At 38.7% G+C, this 23057-nt stretch overlaps 1 protein-coding gene and 1 long non-coding RNA gene across 2 annotated transcripts in view; one reads left to right on the top strand and one right to left on the bottom strand.

The window, feature by feature from the left end:
• LOC106092019 (uncharacterized) overlaps positions 1–23057 on the top strand; it is a 471923-nt gene that overhangs the window by 29113 nt on the left and 419753 nt on the right. The gene's annotated exons all lie outside the window — the stretch shown is intronic.
• On the bottom strand, positions 10717–11382 carry LOC106085520 (uncharacterized). Its single transcript, XR_001220963.2, has 2 exons — positions 11308–11382; positions 10717–11213 (listed from the first exon to the last, which is right to left on the bottom strand). It is a non-coding gene; the product is annotated as an uncharacterized LOC106085520 (long non-coding RNA).

Raw genomic sequence — 23057 nt, 5'->3', positions numbered from 1 at the left:
AGGGGCAAACTTCTCACATATCAATGAGTGCAGTGCGATTCAAGTTTAAGCTCAATGATAAGGGGCCTCCTTTTTATAGCCGCGTCCGAACGGCGAGCCACAGCGCGACACCTCTTTGGAGAGAAGTTTTACATGGCATAGTACCTCACAAATGTCGCCAGCATTAGGAGGGGAAAACCACCTTTTTTTTTCTGATGGTCTCGCCAGGATTCGACCCCAGGCGTTCAGCGTCATAGGCGGACATGCTAACCTCTGCGCTGCGGTGGCCTCCGCTACCTTTGTTAATAGGATTAGGGAGGAGGCACCTAATACCTCCTGGCGATATGTTCGGAAAATCTAATCGCTCATGGAATACACTTTATCTAACCATCGCTACATTAGGGTTTAGAAGGAATTCGGCGCTGGCCGAAGCTTTCGGAATACGTTGAAAACCAACTGGACCAAATTCGGAAGGCTACTCAGAACAAACTGTTGACGAAAATGTCAACAGGATTACGACTGCACTGGTGGGGTCCTTCGAAGATAGTTATCCTCTTCGGGAAAGGAAATCAGCCTAAGAAAAAAGCTGGATGACCGAGGAGATTCGAAATATTAGGAAAGAGGTCCGCACGATTTTTAACAGAGCACGTCTTAAAAAGGCAGAAGTTTATTGGGATGTGTCGCATACACGGTTCAAGGAATACAATAAGATTACCAAAGAGGCAAAACGTGCTTTCTGGAAGTTTTTTCTGCTAGCGTTAATAATACCGCCAAGATTAACATGTAAAAGAGTGCTAAGTTCGGCCGGGCCGAATCTTATATACCCTCCACCATGGAGCGCTTTTGTCGATTTCCTTTCCCGGCATCTCTTCTTAGGCAAAAAATGATATAAGAAAAGATTTGCTCTGCTATTAGAGAGTTATATCAAGATATGATCCGGTTTGGACCACAATTAAATTATATGTTGGAGACCTGTGTAAAATGTCAGCCAATTCGAATAAGAATTGCGCCCTTTGGGTGCTCAAGAAGTAAAATAGAGAGATCGATTTATATGAGAGCTGTATCGGGCTATAGACCATAATAAACACTTATATTGATGGTCATGAGAGGATCCGTTGTACAAAATTTCAGGCAAATCGGATAAGAATTGCGATCTCTAGAGGCTCAAGAAGTTAAGATCCAAGATCTGATTATATGACTGCTATATCGGGTTATGGACCGATTTAAACCATACTTGGCACAGTTATTGGATATCATTATAAAACACGTAGTGAAAAATTTCATTCCAATCGGATAAGAATTGCGCCCTCTAGAGGCTCAAGAAGTCAAGACCCCAGATCGGTTTATATGACAGCTATATAAGGTTTCGAACCTTTTTAAACCATACTTGGCACAGTTATTGGATATCATTATAAAACACGTCGTGCAAAATTTCATTCCAATCGAATAAGAATTGCGCCCTCTAGAGGCTCAAGAAGTCAAGACCCAAGATCGGTTTATATGGCAGCTACATCAGGTTATAAACCGATTTAAATCATACTTGGCATAGTTGTTGGATATCATAACCAAATACTACGTGCAAAATTTCAGTCAAATCGGATAAGAATTGCGCCCTCTAGAGGCTCAAGAAGTCAAGACCCCAGATCGGTTTATATGACAGCTATATAAGGTTATGAACCTTATTAAACCATACTCGGCGCATTTATTGGATATCATAATAAAACACGTCGTGCAAAATTTCATTCCAATCGGATAAGAATTGCGCCCTCTAGAGGCTCAAGAAGTCAAGACCCAAGATCGGTTTATATGGCAGCTACATCAGGTTATAAACCGATTTAAATGATACTTGGCATAGTTGTTGGATATCATAACCAAATACTACGTGCAAAATTTCAGTCAAATCGGATAAGAATTGCGCCCTCTAGAGGCTCAAGAATTCAAGACCCCAGATCGGTTTATATGGCAGCTATATCAAAACATGGACCGATATGGCCCATTTACAATACCAACCGACCTACACTAATAAGAAGTATTTGTGCAAAAATTTCAAACGGCTAGCTTTACTCCTTCGGAAGTTAGCGTGCTTTCGACAGACAGATGTCGGACGGACGGATATGGCTAGATCGACATAAAATGTCGCGACGATCAAGAATATATATACTTTATGGGGTCTCAGACGAATATTTCGAGTAGTTACAAACAGAATGACGAAATTAGTATACCCCCCATTCTATGGTGGAGGGTATAAAAAGTTTCTCTCAAAAACCCATGTCTAAATTGAAACTTTAGTAGACGACATGGGAGTGAGAGCAGAGACATCAGAGGTCAAGTTGAGGCTTTTGATCTAAACCCATTTTCCATAGGATACGAAAGGACTCACGGAGACACGGGAATCTTGGAACAATGACGTTGATCGAAGGTTTATAATAACGGAATTTATGGTGAACTCACCCGAACCTGACCTGGCAGACTATCTGGCGTCCCCATCTGGCCAAAATTTTCACAGCGTGCCTAGGACTTGCAAATACTCCCGAAAGCCTGGCTGGAGGCAAGGGTGGTGTTTATACCCAAGCCCGGCAAGGCAAGTTATGCGACACCAGAGGCCCACAGACCCATAAGCCTTACGTCCTTTCTACTCAACACCATGGAACGTATTGTGGACACCATGATAAAGAGTAGGACATCCAGCGAACTGCTCAAATATTGGGTTGCCCAAAAAGTAATTGCGGATTTTTCATATAGTCGGCGTTGACAAATTTTTTCACAGCTTGTGACTCTGTAATTGCATTCTTTCTTCTGTCAGTTATCAGCTGTTACTTTAAGCTTGCTTTAGAAAAAAAGTGTAAAAAAGTATATTTGATTAAAGTGCATTCTAAGTTTTTTTTAAAAATGCATTTAATTTCTTTTAAAAAATCCGCAATTACTTTTTGGGCAACCATTCAAACAGCATGCCTATGTCAAGGGTAGATCGCTGGAGACTACCCTGCACGAGGTTGTCCTTAAAATAGAAGAATCCTTCGATGCCAAAACGTACACACTGGCGGTATGCAATGACATCGAGGGGGCTTTTAACAATGTGCGGACCGACACACTGATCTAATCCTTAGACCAGTACCGGAGGGACCCGGTCCTTAGAGACTGGATAAACCATATGCTAAGGAACAGGTAAATAAATTGTGTGTCCCATGGCATAAATATAAGGGAGAAAGTGGCACAGGGCACGCCACAGGGGGGAAATTTTATCGCCACTCCTATTGGTGACCACCATAAATGATCTATTACGGATGCTGACTGAGACGGGATTTGAACCCGTCTGCTACGCAGACGATGTTATAATACTTCTAAGGAGTAAGGATCCGAACGAGATATGCAGAAGGGCCGAAAGGGTCTTGCATATGGCATATGACTGGGCTAGATCCAGAGGTCTCAATGTTAACCCAGAAAAGACTTAAATATGCCTGTTCATGAGGAAGACGAAGAGGGGCCAATTTAACGCACCGCGTTTTCTCAATAAGACGATTTCGACATCTTGGTCAGGAAACTAAAGTCTCACATTCAGGAGCATACTGAGAAGGCTAACGGATGTTGGGCACTATGTAGACGGGCCGTAGGCTCAAAATGGGGCTTGAAACCGAGGATAGTCCACTGGCTATACAGGAGCGTGATAACGCACCGCGTTTCCTCAATAAGACGATCTCGACATCTTGGTCAGGAAACTGAAGCGTCACATTCAGGAGCATACTGAGAAGGCTAACGGATGTTGGGCACTATATAGACGGGCGATAGGATCGAAATGGGGCTTGAATCCGAGGATAGTCCACTGGCTATACAGGAGCGTGATTAGATCAATACTTACTTACGCCTCAGTAGTTTGGTGGACTGCTATGGAGAAAAGGTTTAACATAAGGACCATACAACAGGTTCAGAGAACATGTTGTCTTGTCATAGGTGGAGCGATGAGGACCACGCTCACTAGGGTACTGGAGAGTATTCTACATATCCGACCCATTGACATGCAGATTAAGTGTGAGGCAGCCATTGGGGCTATGAGGCTTTAAGCGATGGGAGAATGGATGGGAGCAGCTCATACCTTTGTGGTATAATCGTGGCGACGATAGGAAACTTGGAAGGAAGGGAAGAGGTTTCCGATCGGATACCTGAGATGAACCTTGAAGTTGAGTGCAAGGCACTGCTGCAATCGATACAGTCTTGGATTGACTGAACCCTAGTAACCGCCATCAGGAAGATCAAGTTACACGGATGGATTAAATCTAGAGGACAGAATGGACCTGGGGGTTTACATTGAGAACCCAGGTACTGAGTTCTGTTTTAGCCTGCCTGACCATAAAAGGGTTCTGCAGGCGGAGATCTGGGCGATCACGGAATTTAGTGAAGTGTTGTGGTGCTAACGCGAGGATCACGGAATTTAGTGATGTATTGTGGTGCTAACGCGAGGACTTCGAGTGTGAACATCTTTACCGACAGTAAAATTGCCATAAGGGCAATAACAACCAGGACAGTAAGGTCACGAACAGCCTTGCAGTTTAAGAAGGAGATTCACGCCTTCCCTGAGGATGGGAAAATCCGCATCGTTTGGGTGCCAGGCCATAACGGAGTAAGGGGGAAATGAAAGGGCAGACGATTTGGCGGTGAAGACCAGAGGACTGCCGTCAATACACTTGGTCAACCCGAAGCGTTTCGGGTCGACGCAGTCCGAGTTAAGGGAGTGGGCGACGAATGCGCATACAACATTGTGGAACAGCGAAACGGTCGTTGAGGACGGCGAAAATCCTATGGGGGGATACAGATCGTGAGGAGACAAGGCTATTACTGAAGGGAAGCAAGAAGGAGGAGAAGAAGAGGAGCAGTATAGCTGTTGGTATCATAACGGGGCACATGGGACTACGAGCTCACTTTTGTAAAATCGGTGCGGGAAGTGATAGCATCTGTAGGGCATGCGGGGAATATGATGATGAGACGTTGGAGCATTTCCTTTGTCATTGCCCGGCTTTCGCGTCCAACAGATACCGGCACTTAGGTGGAGACACAATATCAGACATGAACCAATTTAGGGGAGTGGTATTGAAAACAATTAAGGAATTTGTAAGTAGCAAGGAATTCCTAACTTAAAATTTTCTTTTAAGAGGTTACTTTATAGTTTTTAGAGCGCACAACAAGCCGATTACTGGCTTGGGTGTATGTCCATAGTTGCATGGGGAGGATTAATATCTGCACCCTCTTTTGAACCTAACCTAACCTAGTCTTAAGATGACATTGTAATTCAGTCTTTTTAAGCAAATTTAGTCCTGATTCGGTATTGTTTATTTTTGAGGAAGTGAATTTACCAGACAGAAGACTGGTTTTGCGGAATTGTATTAGGTGTAAGAACTGTTGGTAAATGTTTTTTTTTGGGCATAATGTAGCCCTAGTGCGTTTAGAATTTATGTATGACATCGATATTGAATTTCCTACAATTTTAGTTTATATTTAAAAAATTTCATTTTCGGCCCATGTTGCGTATGATTGTTATTAATTAGGAGTAGCTTTGATACATCCTTTATAACTTCGTGACACTTAATGCGATTTGAACAAACAATACAACGTCTTAAAGGCAAGACTTTTGGCCGTTTGAAAAAGGGAGAATTTGGAACATTTCCATTAACCAATACCTTGATATGTTGAAAAACTTCGACAATTCTAACAAAACTTGTTTTGGGTAAAAACAAAAAATATTTTTTTTTTCAATTACCTTTAATTTTTTGTGTTTTCTTCCAAACTAAAATTTCTTTAGAAAAAAAACCTTTAGAACTATGCCCATATAATTAAGGTTTAACATTCCTAACTTTCCAAACGCTGTAGCATTTCAAAAATTTATTTTCCAATTAAAATTAATGCTGCCAAAAGTTTTGTTTCGACCTTAAGTCCTGTTAAGCCTTTTCTCCAAACCAAAAAAAAAAAACCTTCATAGATTTTTAATCAATGAGTTTTTAGAAATTTCTACAATTAGTATTCCAATTTATTTTTTGTAGCATTTCCTACCAAGGCCATTTAAGCCACTTAAGTTCCCTTTTTGGGCTAAGCATCACTTGGTATTTAATATTCAAGGCTTTGTATCAATAAATGCCAATTGAATTGAATGCAGAGAAATAGAAAATACATGACTAAGAGGAAATTAGTTTTCAGCAATTAAGCGGCAAAGTTTTTTTTCATAAATTTTTTATTCCGATTGTGTTTTCTTTCTATCCTTGTGGTCAATGGAATTGCGAAAGCCAGCATAATTGCCGTACTCAATGCAAAGGAGATTTTAAATGCATTTTAATGAGTGACAAGAAAACAAAAAGTAAACCAGAACAATTAAGGAACTAAACTCTAAGGAAAGAAAGTTTAGAAGAAACTCTAAGTAAAGTTAAGGAAAATTTTGTATGCTAAAAAGAATGCAATGAAAACATTTATGGAGTTAGTCGATACGATTTTTTTTTTGCTTCGAGCACAACTTATACTGCATATGGTTTTGTTCTTCTTTTATATGTTAAAAAATTTTGTTACTTTGTTAACTTTGGAATTCTTTTCTCCTTCCTTTATCTCAAGATGGCACAGCTTTATATGACATGCTTTTTTGTCTTTTTATGACCAACAATATGTGTTGTCCCATTTTTGGCCAATAATCCAGTTATGCTTTAAACTTGTCAGCAGTATCTAAAAGGCCAAAATATTGATGTGCCAAAAATGCTTACAAAGTAACTCTTGGGTTTATTTTTGGTTTTCATACTAAACAGTGAGCAGAGAAAGGGAAACTTAGGAAAAGACAAGTAAAAGCATGCTAAGTTCACCCGGGCAGAATCTAGTATACCCTCCACCATGGATCGCATTTGTCGAATTCTTTTCCCGGTATCTCTTTTTAGGCCAACAAAGGTTAAAAGAATATAATTGATATGCTATTGCAGCTATATCCAAGTTATGGGCTGATTCGAACCATAATCAACATTTAATGTTGAAGATCATAGTAGAAGTTATTTTTTAAAAAATTCAGCTAATTAAAATGAGAATAGCGTCCTTTAGGGGCTTAAAGGTCATGGGGGAAGTCGTTGAACAACAGCAAAATTGGATAATAATTGCTCCCCATAGTGGCTCAAGAAGTCAAAATCCAAGATCGGTTTATATGGCAGCTATATCGGATTATCGACCAATTTAAACCAGCAAAAACAAAATTTCAGATAAATCGGATGAGAATTGCACTCTCTAGTGGTTCAAGAAGTCAAGACCCAAAATCGGTTTATATGGCAGCTATATCAAAACATGGACCGATTTTGACCCGATCGACCTACACTAATGAGAACTATTTGCAAAAAGTGCAAGCGTCTAGCTTTGCTCCTTCGAAAGTTAGCTTGCTTACGAAAGACGGACGGACGGACGCACGCACAGACTGACGTACATGGCTAGATCGACTTAAAATTCCATGACGATCAAGAATATATATACTTTATGGGGTCTTAGATGAATATTTCGAGGTGTCCCAAACAGAATGACAAAATTAGTATACCCCCATCCTATGGTGGAGGGTATAAAAAGTAAAAGCGTTCTTAATTCAGCCGGGCCGAATCTTGGGAACCCAACGCCATGGATTCTGCTAAAGTATTGGTGCTATATCTGGTTATAGATTATTTGGACCGGACTAGCAACAGTGGTTGGAAGTCATAACAAAATACGATTTGCAAAATTTCTGCCAAATCGGATTAAAATCGCGTCTTTAAGGGCTCAGAAGTCAAATGGAAAGATCGCTTTATATGGGAGCTTCATCATGTTATAGACCAGTTTGGACCGTACTAGGCACAGTTGTTGAGAGTCATAACAGAACACTATATGAAAAATTTCAGTCAACTCAAATAAAAGTTGCGGCTTCCATGGGCTCAAGAATTCAAATCTGATGATGGGTATATATGGGAACTATATCCAAATCTGAACAGATATTGCCCATTTGCAATCCCCCATGACCTATACCAACACTTAGTAAAAAGAGTAAAAGCTAGGCTTGTGAAATTTTGCACAAATACTTTGGTGTAGGTCGGTTGGGATTGTAAATGGGCCAAATCGGTCAATGTTTCGATATAGCTGCCATATAAACCGATCTTGGGTCTTGACTTCTTGAGCTTTTAGAGAGCGCAATTCTTATCCCGATTTAGCTGAAATTTTGCACACAGTATTTTGGTACCACTTCCAACAACTCTGCTATGTATGGTTCAAATCGGTTCATAACCTGATATAGCTGCCATATAAACCGATCTTGGATATTGACTTCTTGAGCCGCTAGAGGGCGCAATTCTCATCCGATTTGGCGGAAATTTAGCATGACGTGTTTTGTTATGCGTTCCAACAACTGTGCTAAGAATGGTTGAAATCGTTCCATAACCTGATATAGCTGCCATATAACCCGATCTGGGATTTTGACGTCTTGAGCCACTAGAGGGCGCAATTCTCATCCGATTTGGCTGAAATTTAGCATGACGTGTTTTGTTATGCGTTCCAACAACTTCCAACAACTGTGCTAAGTATGATTCAAATCGGTTCATAACCCGATACAGCTGCCATAACAATCGGTCTGGCATCTTGACTTCTTGAGCCTCTAGAGGGCGCAATTCTCATCCGATTTGTCAGAAATTTTGTACAACGGCTTCTCTTATAACCTTCAACATATGTTTTCAATATGGTCTGAATCGATCAATAGCTTGATACAGCTCCCTAAATTTTAGAAATTTAATAGAAATAAAAGTGAACTGAAAATGAAATTTTAAAGAAAAAAAAAAAATGGGAAGAAAACAATTCCAAATAAAGAAATCAAATTTCCTAAAGCAGAATTTTTCCGTAAAGAAATTGGGAAAAATGTTTTTAAAAAGGCGCACCCCCAAATTTTTTAATTTTTGCAACACCATTATTTTGACCGCAGAAACACGAATTTGAATTCCGTTTTAGGGGCAAAGACCCTGGTTCCCCCTAGGGGCCAGATCCCCCTTTGTGGAGAAGTGGTCCAACTTGGGCAATATTGGTATAAAATGAAGGATAATAGCGAGTGAATTACGATTATGGAAAAATATGTTTAAAAATTGGACCCGAAATAGACCTACGGGGTCTTGAGGGTTTTTAACCCTGATAACATAGGCAATATGGGTATCACATAAAAGGTATTGTCGAGTAGATTAGGACTATTGAAGGATATGTTGTCAAACTGGTCCATAAAAGTAGCTTCTAATGTCGTTGGCGCAACCCAGGGATTAGCGCGTGGAGGTGTCAATCAGATTTTAACTCCCAAAGGAGTATATTTAATGTGGGCTCCCTTTATACCCAGGATGTGATGTCTTTCTACTCACCATCACCTTCCTGCACCCTCTTCCCCAACCTCCACCTCCTCCTCTTCAAGCTCCACCCACTCCCTAACCTCCACCTCCTCGTCAACCCCCTCCTTACCCCCAACCCCCTCCTTAACCACCACTTCCTCGTCAACCCCCTCCTTAACCTCCACCCCCTCCTTAACCTCCACCCCTTCCTTAACCACCACCCCCTCCTTAACCTCCACCCCCTCCTTAACCTCCACCCCCTCCTTAACCTCCACCCCCTCCATAACCTCCACCCCCTCCTTAACCTCCACCCCCTCCTTAACCTCCACCCCCTCCTTAACCTTCACCCCCTCCTTAACCACCACCCCTCCTTAACCTCCACCCCCTCCTTAACCTCCACCCCCTCCTTAACCCCCACCCCCTCCTCAACCTCCACCTCCTCGTCAACCCCCTCCTTATTCTCCACCCCCTCCTTAACCTCCACCTCCTCATCAACCTCCGCCTTCTCGTCAAGCTGCTCAACCTTCTCAACTTCCTCCCCCTCCTCAACCACCAACTCCTCTATAACTTCACACAATTTTTTTTTTTTTTTTGATTTTTTGTCACTATATTAGTAGAAAAAATTTAAGAAAAATGGCGCCAGCAAAATTTTTTCATGAAAAATTATTTTACTTTTTTTCTTTAGACATCTTTTAGAACTTTATTTTATTTTTTGCATATCTGTCGTAGGCTTCTCCTTCGTTCCTTTCATTTGATACCCATATTGCCTATGGTTCAAAATTCTTAAGACCTTGTAAGTCCTTCCCGGGTCCAATTTTTAGACACCGTTTTGCATATTCGTTACCTACACTATAATACTTTTCATTTGATACCCATATTGTTTAGATTGGACCACTAACGGAGGTTTTTGTCCCCTAGGGGCATCCAGGGGCCGTTGTCCCAAAAAACCAAACCATGTCTACATTAAAAGTTTTGCCATGCAATTTAGAATAAATTACGAACATTTTCTATAAAAGAAAAGTTTTTCGATAGATATTCTAAAAATCTTTTCTATTAAGGAAAGTTTTCAAAATTTCTTTTAAGTTTCTTATATGAAAACAGTTGCTTTTTATGGGAAAAATTTTAAAAATTTCCTTTGGCTTTTACGCCTAAATCGTCAGCCCTTGCATGACCCACATATCCTAGTTGAATATGCTCATAATCTGATGTTTGTTTGGAAGTAGATGCCGTATAGACTGATATCCCGATTTATGGCCTTGGAGCCATAAAAGAGGTATTTGTTAAACGTTTTAATAAATTTTGTTGAAGTTGATGTTTTGTTCACACATTTTTGTTTTGGTCTCACTGTTATCCAATCCTTCCCTTCTCCTTTTGACATGTTAAATGTTCACATGACAATGCCAGAGACTCAATTTTCTATTTTTATTTCGAATATTTGTTTCTTCTACCAAAAGAAAAACCATACAAATTACATAAACTTTGGCCTTTTGTCAACTATTCTAGTAACCAAAAAAAAAAAAAGTTACCCAGCAAAATGGTACTTGGCTGTCGTTAGCGTTTAGTTGACTTTATTCGGGTTTGGTGTCATTACCAGTTTCTGCTTTACTTCATTTCCATATAAAATATATTTTGTTGTAGCAATTTTGGTTTGTCTTCCTTGATGGAGACCAAGGGAGGAATATGTGACTCGATATTACTTTTTACTTTTTTTTCTACTTTGTTAGTTGTGGCAAACAATGTTGTAGACAACAAGAGAGATTCTCTAGATTTGAGATACTTAACGAGACCAATAGAAGTTGTTGGTTGTCATCATAAATGTTTTGTTCAAAAATTGAGGCATTGCAGTTGTAATATTTTTTGGTGTTATTTTCTGTTACAAGACCTAAAGGCAACATTCACAACAATCTACCAGAAGAAGAGAAATGTGGTCGAAAAAAAAAATAATATTTATGACATTGCAATTGTCAAATACACTTTATGTAAAAAGAAAACTACTCACTGTTATCCAATCATTCCCTTTTTCCTTTTGATATGTTAAATGTTCACATGACAATGCCAAAGTCTTAAAATTTCCTTTTTTTATTTCGAATTTTTTTTTATTTTGGGAAACCTATGTCAAAGACCATGTTTCTGTAAAAGAAAACTACAATCCTAGGCCAAGGGACTTAAATGTGGCACCATGTTTTTTAATATAAATCTTAGCCTGCATTGAGCGTGAGGTCACTGCGTTACCAACCAGCGTTCGTTGTCCTTAGGTGGTCGCACTTCTTTAATTGTTTGATTCTCTTACGTTTATGCTGCAGTTAGTGTTGATTCACTTAGTTGACTGCGCTGCTACTGTGCGATAATATGTTTAAGATGTATTCAAAGCTTTCATCTGTAGTGCAAGTGGACGCTGTTGATTAGTTTTCTCATTTATACAGTTAGAATATCATCTGCGCAAAGTTCACTGCATTACCGACCACCGTTTTCTGCTAATCCTAGTCCACATTCGACCTAAATTGATTGGTTACCACTCTCTCTTCTATGCTGCTTGAATAAATATAAAGCGGTTGAGCATGAAGTTCATTGCTTTGTTGACTGCACCGCTATTGTGTTCATACTTATGCCTACATAGTCCCTCTCTACAGACTTCATGCTAGTGGGCGTTCTCTGCCCGGTATATTGTTTGGTTATCTTGTTCATACTGCTAGCACATAATGGTTATTGTGTGAAGAATTTAATGCTTTGTTGACTGCGCTGCCATGACGTATATGCCCACAACCTGTGGGTGTTCTCTGCCAGTATAATGACTGAGCTACTGAGTCGATATCTACAAAAATATTATCATCGATATCTATAAAGTATACGTCGTGAGAGTGGCTTTTGGTTGCTCTCTTTCTCTCTCATTGTCTGGGTCTCCTTTCCTGTATAGCCTTAGCAGAGAATGCAGTTTGGTTGGTAGGTTACTGCCTTATCGACTGCATTGCTCTTACATTGACTGAACGTCTCTCACTTATGCAGCCACAGAAAAAGGCAATTGGATATTCAATGCTTTATTGACTGCGCTGCCACTTTGCCTTTGTATATGCAGACCTCATCACTTCCTACATGCATCGTGCATGTGGGTGTACGCTGCCTGTACATTGTTTGATTTACTCGTTCATGTTGCTGGCGTATAATGCATAGATCGTGCCTTTATATGGTCGCAGCTCCCTAAAAATAATTCGGTCTCTTCTAGGAGAGCTTAGGATTATTTTCTTTGGTAAATCGACAGACCTAAGTTTTCCCGTCTGCAAAAAGAAGCAAATAAATATATTGATTGGTTATCTCTCTTTTATGCTGCCTGAATTCAATGCAGTATAGTGGGATAGAACGGAAAAAATTAAAAAAGCATTAAGTTCGGCCGGGCTGCTATATCTAAATATAGTCTGATTTGATCCATATTTAGGTCAGATATAAGGAGGCTTAAGATAACCCTCTGTTTTTATGAAAATGTTTAATTTTTGATCCGAAAAAATGTTTCGAGTTGAGTATATAGTATTGAAGATTGTGGCAGAAGATTCAGTTTAATGCAACTCCTATGTCTTTTCTTCAAAAAAATGTCTATGAAAAACATCGCAAAAACCATTTTTTTTTTTGGGTAAAATAGTAAAGTCGTTTTCAAGGCCTTTATCGGTAGATCGGTCTATATGGCAGCTATATATAAATATAGTCCGATCTGAACAATACATGGGTCAGACATCGGGAGGCCTAAAACTACTCACTGCTTCAGATTTCAGCGAAATCGTGTGAAAAATAAAGTTTTTATGGGCATTAGACCCATTATCGTCTCGGTCTATATAGCAGTTATATCCAAATATGGTCCGATTTGGTCCGATTAAGAACTTAACCAGCGTGCATAAAACAGACGATCCAAAATATATATACTTTGTAAAGTCGGAAATCGTTATTTCGATGTGTTGCAAACGGAATGACTAAATAAATATACCCCCTATCCTACGGTGGTGGGTATAAAAAGTACTCTTTCGGTCCAAAAAGTACCTTTTTAAAACCATTTCAAAATTAATAGTTTCCATCCCTGGACCACATACTAAGTCGTGAGAGTGGTTGCTCTCTGTTCTCCATTGGTTTGTGTTGGTAGCACAGTTTGTTTGGAAGATTACTGCTTTGTTGACTGCGTTGCCACTCTGAATCGATAATGCAGCTCCACATTCTCTCTTGCTTGTGGGTATTCGCTGTCATTGCATTGATTTATTGTCTCTCGTTTGTGTTGCTAGAATGTATTACAGTTTGCTTTGAATTCTCAATGCTTCGTTGACTGCGCTGCTTTTGTACATAGAGGGTAAAAAAGAAGAAGAGTTGGTATTAGAGCCCAATTTGGGATTACGAGTAACAAAGTTTAAATACACAATTTGTTTGAATTACTTACGGTATTTCGTATTTCATATTATTCCAACTTTCGGTTGCAAAGAAACAAAGCAAAATTCGGAAAAATGTTCGAACGAATGCCCTTATCAAAACAGAAAAACCCAAAATTGTTGCAACCTTCAATGTGAATCCATTTGGAATACATCCAACAGGTTGTGTCTTTAACGCGAGTTATTTAACGGTGTGAGGAAGGCAAAGCAGAAACCCACTCTTCTTCTTTTTCACCCTCTTTCCTTTTGTGCGCCGATATCTAAGTTGATACAAACACAGCCTATTTACAAACATTGTGCATTTCGTTGGTCTTTCTTACTGCTCTGTTGACTGCGCTGCCACTGTGAATCGATAATGCAGCTCTCTTGCTTCTCTCTTGCTTGTGGGTATTCGCTGCCATTGCATTAATTTGTTGTCTCTCGGTTATTTTGGTATTACAGTTTGCTTTGAATTCTCAATGCTTTGTTGACTGCGCTGCTTTTGTGCGCCGATGGCGAAGTTGATACAAACACAGTCTATATACAAACATAGTGGGTTATGGGTTTTGTTGATCTATCTTCGTTGGGACATTCTTGTTCACGCAGCCATAACGTGGAATACATTTTGTAATGGAGAGTTTACTGCATTATCGACTACACCTATGATGTGCTCAGATATGTATGCTGAAGATTGATAGTGGCTGTCACGATTAATAACGGGCACTTGTTTTGGTGTTAAAATAAGTTTGTTAATCCTAAATAACGGCAAGGAAATACAATGATCCTCTTCTGCAATATCTTTTAACGAATTCATCGTTTGATAGGGGAAATTGACAGCAACAACTTTTGTTATCATAATTTGGATAACTTGAGAACAGGTAGTTGCTGGATATAGGCCTTGGAGACTACTTGACTCTGTGAGAAGCACAATTTGGTATCCGCTTTTTGTATTCAATTTTGTTTTCCTTTAATGTAATACATTTTCTTACCTTTTTTGCCGGTTGGTTGTTTTGCTCTGATTTGAAAATTGCCTTACATTTGAAAATTTTTTGATTTATTCTACTCGACCTACCTGAGCAAAATTCTCCCTTTTCCTCCATTTCCCCCCAAAAAACTTTTGTTAATAAAATAAAACTTTTTTCAGGCTATGAGTTTTGTGTGTGAGTGCGTGTGTTCGAGGAGTAAGGGGAGTGACGAGTTTGTTTACGAAATGCTGACAACAAATGAGCAAAGGGTTTTATGGACATTTATTTTAAGTGTTGTTTGGTGTTATTTTCCGTGGTTTGGGCTACTGCTGTACAGTGTTCACACCTTTTCGCAATGTTTGGGATATTTATGAGATTTTTTTTTCATCAAGTGGTAGGGGGAAGTGCGAAGTGTGTAACAAATTTTCACTAACAAAAATTTCGCAATTCAAAAACAAAAGCACAACTGTAGGGGACAAAAAATTAAAAAAAAAATTCCAAAGGATGCAATGAAATTAATTGCTGTGCGTGTTGCGGTTGTCACATCCGCAGAGCAAACAGACTCCTCTCATACCTTGGCTAACGAAACCCATATGCATGCAAATTATTTCAGAATAAAGTTCTGTGTTTTTTTTGTAATTGTTAACGAGTTTCACATGTTTTTGTTGGCATAATAAAAATATATACATTTTTTGTATTTTTTAATATTCCACTTAAATTTAAATATGATTGCCATTTATGCAGTGTTTTTGGTTGATATCACGTTCTGCTTTTAATTTAGTTCCATTTGTATTGTGTTTCATTAAAATTTCTGGTTGCTTTTTCTTTATTTTTTCGCATGGGAAATTTTATAGATTTTTTTTAGCAAATATGGTGAACAACTGTTGGTATGCGGCATGAGAAAAATCAAATATTTGTGAGACCACCAAAGGACCACCAAAAAGAATAGTGGAGACTATTTTGTGGCAATACGTTTCAATTAGAACAACGAAAAGAATCCATTTATAGGCAAAATGGAGCTTTAAAAAACTGTGGAGTTAGAAAAGGCCCATTGAAATACTATTTATAGGCAAAAAAGGATAGACAGACGGATAGACAGACAGACAAACAGACAAATAGATGGACAGACAAACAGACAAATAGATGGACAGACAAACAGATAGACGGAGGGAGAAAGAGACAGGCACTCAAACGGACAGACAGAAAAACAGACAATCAGATAAAAGGACAGACAGACGGACGGAGAGAAGGAGACAGACACACAGATGGACAGACAGACGGGGGGGAGAGAGAGAAAGTGAGATAGAGAGAAAGACAGACAGACAAACAGACAGACGAACGAAAATGGCTAAATCGACTTTAAATGTTCCAATGGTCTAGAATTTGCATACTTTATGGGGTATAAAATCAATATTTCGAGTTGTTACAATCGTAATGACAAAACCAGTAAGGAAGGGCAAAAGTCGGGCGGTGTCCACTGTATAATACCCTACACCTACCCTATAAGTACAACGAGGGGCTATATCCAATTCTAAAGCAATTTTAATGGACCTCGGCAGATGTTTTCATATGGGTTATTAAACAATCCGTATCACATTTCGAGCATATGTTCAAACTTTAATAACTAGGGTTGACAAAAGACAACATTATTGCAAATTATCAAAAGCTATATCTAAATCTCAACCGATTTCAAGCAAACTTCTTAGATATTGTGGTAGTCATCGAAGAAGGCATTGTACAACGTTTTGGTAAGATTGGTCAATAAATGCCCTTGCCAAGGTTCTAGGAGGGAAAATCGGGCTATATATATATATGAGAGCTATATCTAAATCTGAACCGATTTCTATGAAATTCACCAATAATGTCGAGAGTCATAAGAAAATCCTTCCTGCCAAATTTCGAGAGAATCGGTTAACAAATGACCTTTTTATTGCATTATTACTGCAAATCGGACGAACATATATATGGGAGATATTTCCAAATCTGAACCGATTTCAAGCAAACTTCTCAGATATTGTGGTAGTCATCGAGGAATGCGTTATACCAAATTTTGGCAAGATTGGTCAATAAATTCGCTTGCAGTGGCTCTTGGAGTGAAAAATCGGGCTATATATATATATGAGAGCAATATCTAAATCTGAACCGATTTTTATGAAATTCACCAGTAATGTCGAGAGTCATAAGAAAATCCTTCCTGCCAAATTTCGAGAGAATGGGTTAACAAGTGACAATTTTATTGCATTATTACTGCAAATCGGACCAACATATATATGGAAGCTATATGCAAATCTGAACCGATTTCAAGCAAACTTCTTAGATATTGTGGTAGTCATCGAGGAATGCGTTATACAAAATGTTGGCAAGATTGGTCAATAAATTCGCTTGCAGTGGCTCTAGGAATGAAGATCGGGCAATATATATATATATATGAGAGCTATATCTAAATCTGGTAATCTGGTAAACAGGTAATGTCTAGAGTCATAAGAACATCCTTTCTGCCAAATTTCGAGAGAATCGGTTAACAAATGACCTTTTTATTGCATTATTACTGCAAATCGGACCAACATATATATGGAAGCTATATCTATATCTGAACCAATTTCAAGCAAACTTCTCAGATATTGTGGTAGTTGTCGATAAAGGCGTTGTACAAAGTTTTGGTAAGATTGGTTAATAAATGCGGTTGCCAAGGCTCTAGGAGTGAAAATCGGGCTATATATATATATATATGAGAGCTATATCTAAATCTGAACCGATATCTATGAAATTCACCGGTAATGTCGAGGGTCATAAGAAAAGCCTTCCTGCCAAATTTCGAGAGAATCGGTTAATAAATGACCATTTTATTACATTATTACTGCAAATCGGACGAACATATATATGGGAGCTATATCTAAATCTAAACCGATTTCGAGAAAACTTCTCAGATATTGTGGTAGTCATCGAGGAATGCGTTATACAAAATTTTGGCAAGATTGGTCAATAAATTTGCTTGCAGTGGCTCTTGGAGTGAAAAATCGGGCTATATATATATATGAGAGCAATATCTAAATCTGAAGCGATTTTTATGAAATTCACCAGTAATGTCGAAAGTCATAAGAAAATCATTTCTGCCATATTTTGAGAGAATCGGTTAATAAATGACCATTTTATTGCATTATTACTACAAATCGGACGAACATATATATGAGAGCTATATCAAAATCTGATCCGATTTCAAGCAAACTTCTTAGATATTGTGATAGTCGTCGAGGAATGTGTTAAACAAAATTTTGGGAAGATTGGTCAATAAATGCGCTTGCAAATGGCTCTAGAAGTGAAAATCGGGCTATATATATATATGAGAGCTATATCTAAATCTGAACCGATTTCCATGAAATTCACCAATAATGTCGAGAGTCATAAGAAAATCCTTTATGCCATATTTCGAGAGAATCGGTTAATAAATGACCTTTTTATTGCATTATTACTGCAAATCGGACGAACATATATATGGAAGCTATATCTAAAACTGATCTGATTTTTTTCAATTTCTATAGGCTTTATCTCTAGGCCGAAAAACATGCCTGTACCAAATTTGGAGACGATCGGATGAAAATTGCAATCTGTAATTTGTACACAAATTAACATGGACAGACAGGCGGTCGGACAGACAGACGGACGGACGGACAGACAGACGGACGGACAAACAGACGGACGGACGGACAGACAGATGGACAGACGGACGGACAGACAGACAGACAGACAGACAGACAGACAGACAGACGGACGGACAGACATACGGACATAGCTAAATCGAATCAGAAAGTGATACTGAGTCGATCGGTATACTTACCAATGGGTCTATCTCTCTTCCTTCCAAATGCACTAAGTTATAATACCCTGTACCATAGTAGTGGTGTAGGGTACAATTAGTATACTCCCCTCCCCATATGGATTTTCCATGAGATTCCTGCTCATTACTTACCTTGGATATTGAAAAATCGACAACATTTTAAACACCAATTACTAAATGGGATAGGCTCTTAGAATGAAAGAATTTCCTTCAATTTTAAGTCCCTTTGTTGAGGCTTCAAAATTTTTATTTAATCTCAACTAATGCCATTTCGTGGTGTTCATTAAAATTTACGTGGCTTTGTAATGCCATTTAATAGGATTTGACTTATTAGGCATTCTCTGCCATAAAGTGACTCAATTTGAAGTATCTTCTTTCATTCATTTAAACATGAGATTTTGAGTTTCAATTTTAAATGCCTTTGAAGGCATTGATTTTGTGATGGCCCTTTGTTTTTCCTTCGCTTTTGACTTCACTTACAGTTAGACCATCTACATGGGTGTCGCTTTAAAGCTGCTTTTCCTTACAAAGTCAGCATGTTGTTAAAGTCAATTGATTGTGGTACTGCTGCTGGTTTAACTTTGAGGTGTTCGTAAAGCTTTGGTAGTACTTAGACTGGTTTTTGGTGCATTTCTCTTATCAGCCACGTTCGGATAGTTAGTTTTTTGTTGAAAGTCCAGGCTAAAGACTATTAGGTAGGACAGACTTAGGCAAAGTTGCCAGATGCCGATTATCAAGAGACGATAACATTTTCATAAAGTGTGGAAAAAATAAGAACTTGCTAATTCTAATAAAAAATTGACTAAGGCGACATATAGATAGGATATAGGTGAAGTTTGTATTGGGTTGGGTTGCCCAAAAAGTAATTGCGGATTTTTCATATAGTCGGCGTTGACAAATTTTTTAACAGCTTGTGACTCTGTAATTGCATTCTTTCTTCTGTCAGTTATCAGCTGTTACTTTTAGCTTGCTTTAGAAAAAATTGTAAAAAAAAGTATATTTGATTAAAGTTCATTCTAAGTTTTATTAAAAATGCATTTACTTTCTTTTAAAAAATCCGCAATTACTTTTTGGGCAACCCAATATATGTTTTTATATCCTACACCACTACTGTGGTATAGGGTATTATAACTTAGAGCATTTATTTGCAACGCCCAGAAGGAAGAAAGAAAGACCCATTGATACGTAAAGAGTGATTTGTTAAGAGCTTGATAACTTTTTTTTTAAAAAAAAACGCATAAAATTTGCAAAATCTCATCGGTTCTTTATTTGAAACGTTAGCTTGGTCCATGACATTTACTTTTTGAAGATAATTTCATTTAAATGTTGACCGCGACTGCGTCTTAGGTGGTCCATTCGGAAAGTCCAATTTTGGGCAACTTTTTCGAGCATTTCGGCCGGAATAGCCCGAATTTCTTCGGAAATGTTGTCTTCCAAAGCTGGAATAGTTGCTGGCTTATTTCTGTAGACTTTAGACTTGACGTAGCCCCACAAAAAATAGTCTAAAGGCGTCAAATCGCATGATCTTGGTGGCCAACTTACCGGTCCATTTCTTGAGATGAATTGTTCTCCGAAGTTTTCCCTCAAAATGGCCATAGAATCGCGAGCTGTGTGGCATGTAGCGCCATCTTGTTGAAACCACATGTCAACCAAGTTCAGTTCTTCCATTTTTGGCAACAAAAAGTTTGTTAGCATCGAACGATAGCGATCGCCATTCACCGTAACGTTGCGTCCAACAGCATCTTTGAAAAAATACGGTCCAATGATTCCACCAGCGTACAAACCACACCAAACAGTGCATTTTTCGGGATGCATGGGCAGTTCTTGAACGGCTTCTGGTTGCTCTTCACTCCAAATGCGGCAATTTTGCTTATTTACGTAGCCATTCAACCAGAAATGAGCCTCATCGCTGAACAAAATTTGTCGATAAAAAAGCGGATTTTCTGCCAACTTTTCTAGGGCCCATTCACTGAAAATTCGACGTTGTGGCAGATCGTTCGGCTTCAGTTCTTCCACGAGCTGTATTTTATACGGTTTTACACCAAGATCTTTGCGTAAAATCTTCCATGTGGTCGAATAACACAAACCCAATTGCTGCGAACGGCGACGAATCGACATTTCACGGTCTTCAGCAACACTCTCAGAAACAGACGCAATATTCTCTTCTGTACGCACTGTACGCATTCGTGTGGTTGGTTTAATGTCCAATAAAGTAAACTGAGTGCGAAACTTGGTCACAATCGCATTAATTGTTTGCTCACTTGGTCGATTATGTAGACCATAAATCGGACATAAAGCGCGAAACACATTTCGAACCGAACACTGATTTTGGTAATAAAATTCAATGATTTGCAAGCGTTGCTCGTTAGTAAGTCTATTCATGATGAAATGTCAAAGCATACTGAGCATCTTTCTCTTTGACACCATGTCTGAAATCCCACGTGATCTGTCAAATACTAATGCATGAAAATCCTAACCTCAAAAAAATCACCCTTTATTCCGATCGACTCCGACTCACTTTCTGATTCGATTTAGCTATGTCCGTCTGTCCATGTAAATTTTGTGTACAAACTACAGGTCTCAATTTTCATCCGATCGTCTTCAAATTAGGCATAAAGAGACGAATCCTATTGAAATAAGAAACAAGTAAAGAGTGCAAAGCTCGGCCGGGCCGAATCTTAGGAACCCACCACCATGGATTCTGCTAAAATATGGCAGCTATATCTGGTTATAAACCGAATTGGACCGTACTTGCCACAGTTGTTGAGATGCGTAACATGAAATTTCAGCCAAATCGAATATAAATGTAAATCGGTTTATATGGGAGCTATATCATTGTATGGTATTATACAGTCGGCAAATCCCGACTTTTGCCCTTCCTTAATGGTTTCATTAGAAAAAATTTAAAAAATTTCCAAAAAATTTCTTTTTGAAAATATTTGTCTTTAGAAAAATAAGTTAGAGGGGTCTGGGCCAGATCCAAAATTTGTTCTTTAGGATATATTTTATTGAAATTTTCTTTTGGGACAATATTTCCCTTAAAAAATACGCCCCTTGCTGACATATGACCCGAACTTGGACTTCTTAAGTCGCTGGAGGGGGCAATTCTTATCCGATTTGTCTGAGATTTTGTATGAGGTGTTTTGTTATGCCTCTTAACTTTGTGGTTAGTGTGGTCAAAATCGGTTCATAACCTGATATAGTTGCCTTATAAACCGATTTCGGATTTTGACTTATTGAGTTTTGTTATGACCTCCAATACCTGTGTCAAATATTGTTCAAATCGGTCCATATCCTGATATAGCTGCCATATAAACCGATCTGGCATCTTGAATTCTTGAACCACTAGAGGCCGTAATTCTTATCCGATTTTGCTGAAACTTTGCATGAGGTATTTGGTTATTATTTTGCTGAAATTTGAGTGGTTTTAGGCCTCCCGATATATGAGTTGCCAACAGACCGATCTGCCGGTTAAGGGTCTAGACCCATAAAAGCTGCATTTAGTACCCGATTTCGCTGAAGCTTAAAACAGTGAGTAATTTAAGGCTTACCGGCATCTGACCCAAATTGGACATTGGGTGGCCTACTAAGTCATTGTTCAATTTTGTTGAACAAAATATTGGTCTTTTCGGTAGCCAAATTCAAATATAGACCAATCTGAAATATAAACGACATGGATGTCAAAAAGCATAACATAAGTCACTGTGTCAAATATCAGCGAAATCGGATTATATATGCGCCTTTTATGGGGTAAGGACTTTGAATCAAGAGATCGGTCTATATGGCAGCTATATTCAAATCTGCACCGATCTAGGCCATATTGAAGAGGGATGTCGAAGGGCCTAACACAACTCATTGTCCCAAATTTCGGCGAAATCAGACAATAAATGCGTTTTTTATGGGCCCAAAACCTTAAATCGAGACATCGGCTAATGGCAGCTATATCCAAATCTGGACCTATTTGAGCCATACCGCAGAAAGATGTTGAAGAGCCTAACGTAACTCACTGTCCCAAATTTCGGCGGCATCGGACAACAAATGCGCTTGTTATGGGCTCAAACCCCTAAATATGGAGACCGGTCTATATGGCAGCTATATCAAAATCTGGACCGATCTGGGCCAAATTTAAGAAGGAAGTGACAAAATGAATATACCTCCATCCTTCGGTTGTGGGTATAACAATGGATATAGTAGTGGAGTTATAATAAAATCCTATTTTTTTATCCCATGTTTAACATTGTTTTATTTTAAATTATAATGGCATCCTTGCTGCCTCATAGTGCGTGTCAAGTACTCCAGCATTCCTCGTGTTTTTTTTTTTTTTTTTTTTTTTTAAGAAATGATGACGTCAGTGAGCCAGGACTTACTGGCTGCTGCCGGTGTTGCTGTCAGGTGTTAAAAGTAATTATCATTAATCGGCATAAAATTCTTGAGCTTGACAATGTTGCTTCCACTTCATCTACCTTCTCGCACTTCAACTTCTGCCATTTTCTCTTTATTAAAATCAACGACAAGAGGCAGCAGAATTTTTTCTTCCCCATCTGCAGTCAGTCAAAATCATTAGGTTGAG

Source organism: Stomoxys calcitrans, chromosome 3 (genome assembly GCF_963082655.1).
Source record: "Stomoxys calcitrans chromosome 3, idStoCalc2.1, whole genome shotgun sequence".
NCBI classification, from domain to species: Eukaryota; Metazoa; Arthropoda; class Insecta; order Diptera; family Muscidae; genus Stomoxys; species Stomoxys calcitrans.
This window is presented reverse-complemented; position numbering and strand designations above follow the sequence as displayed.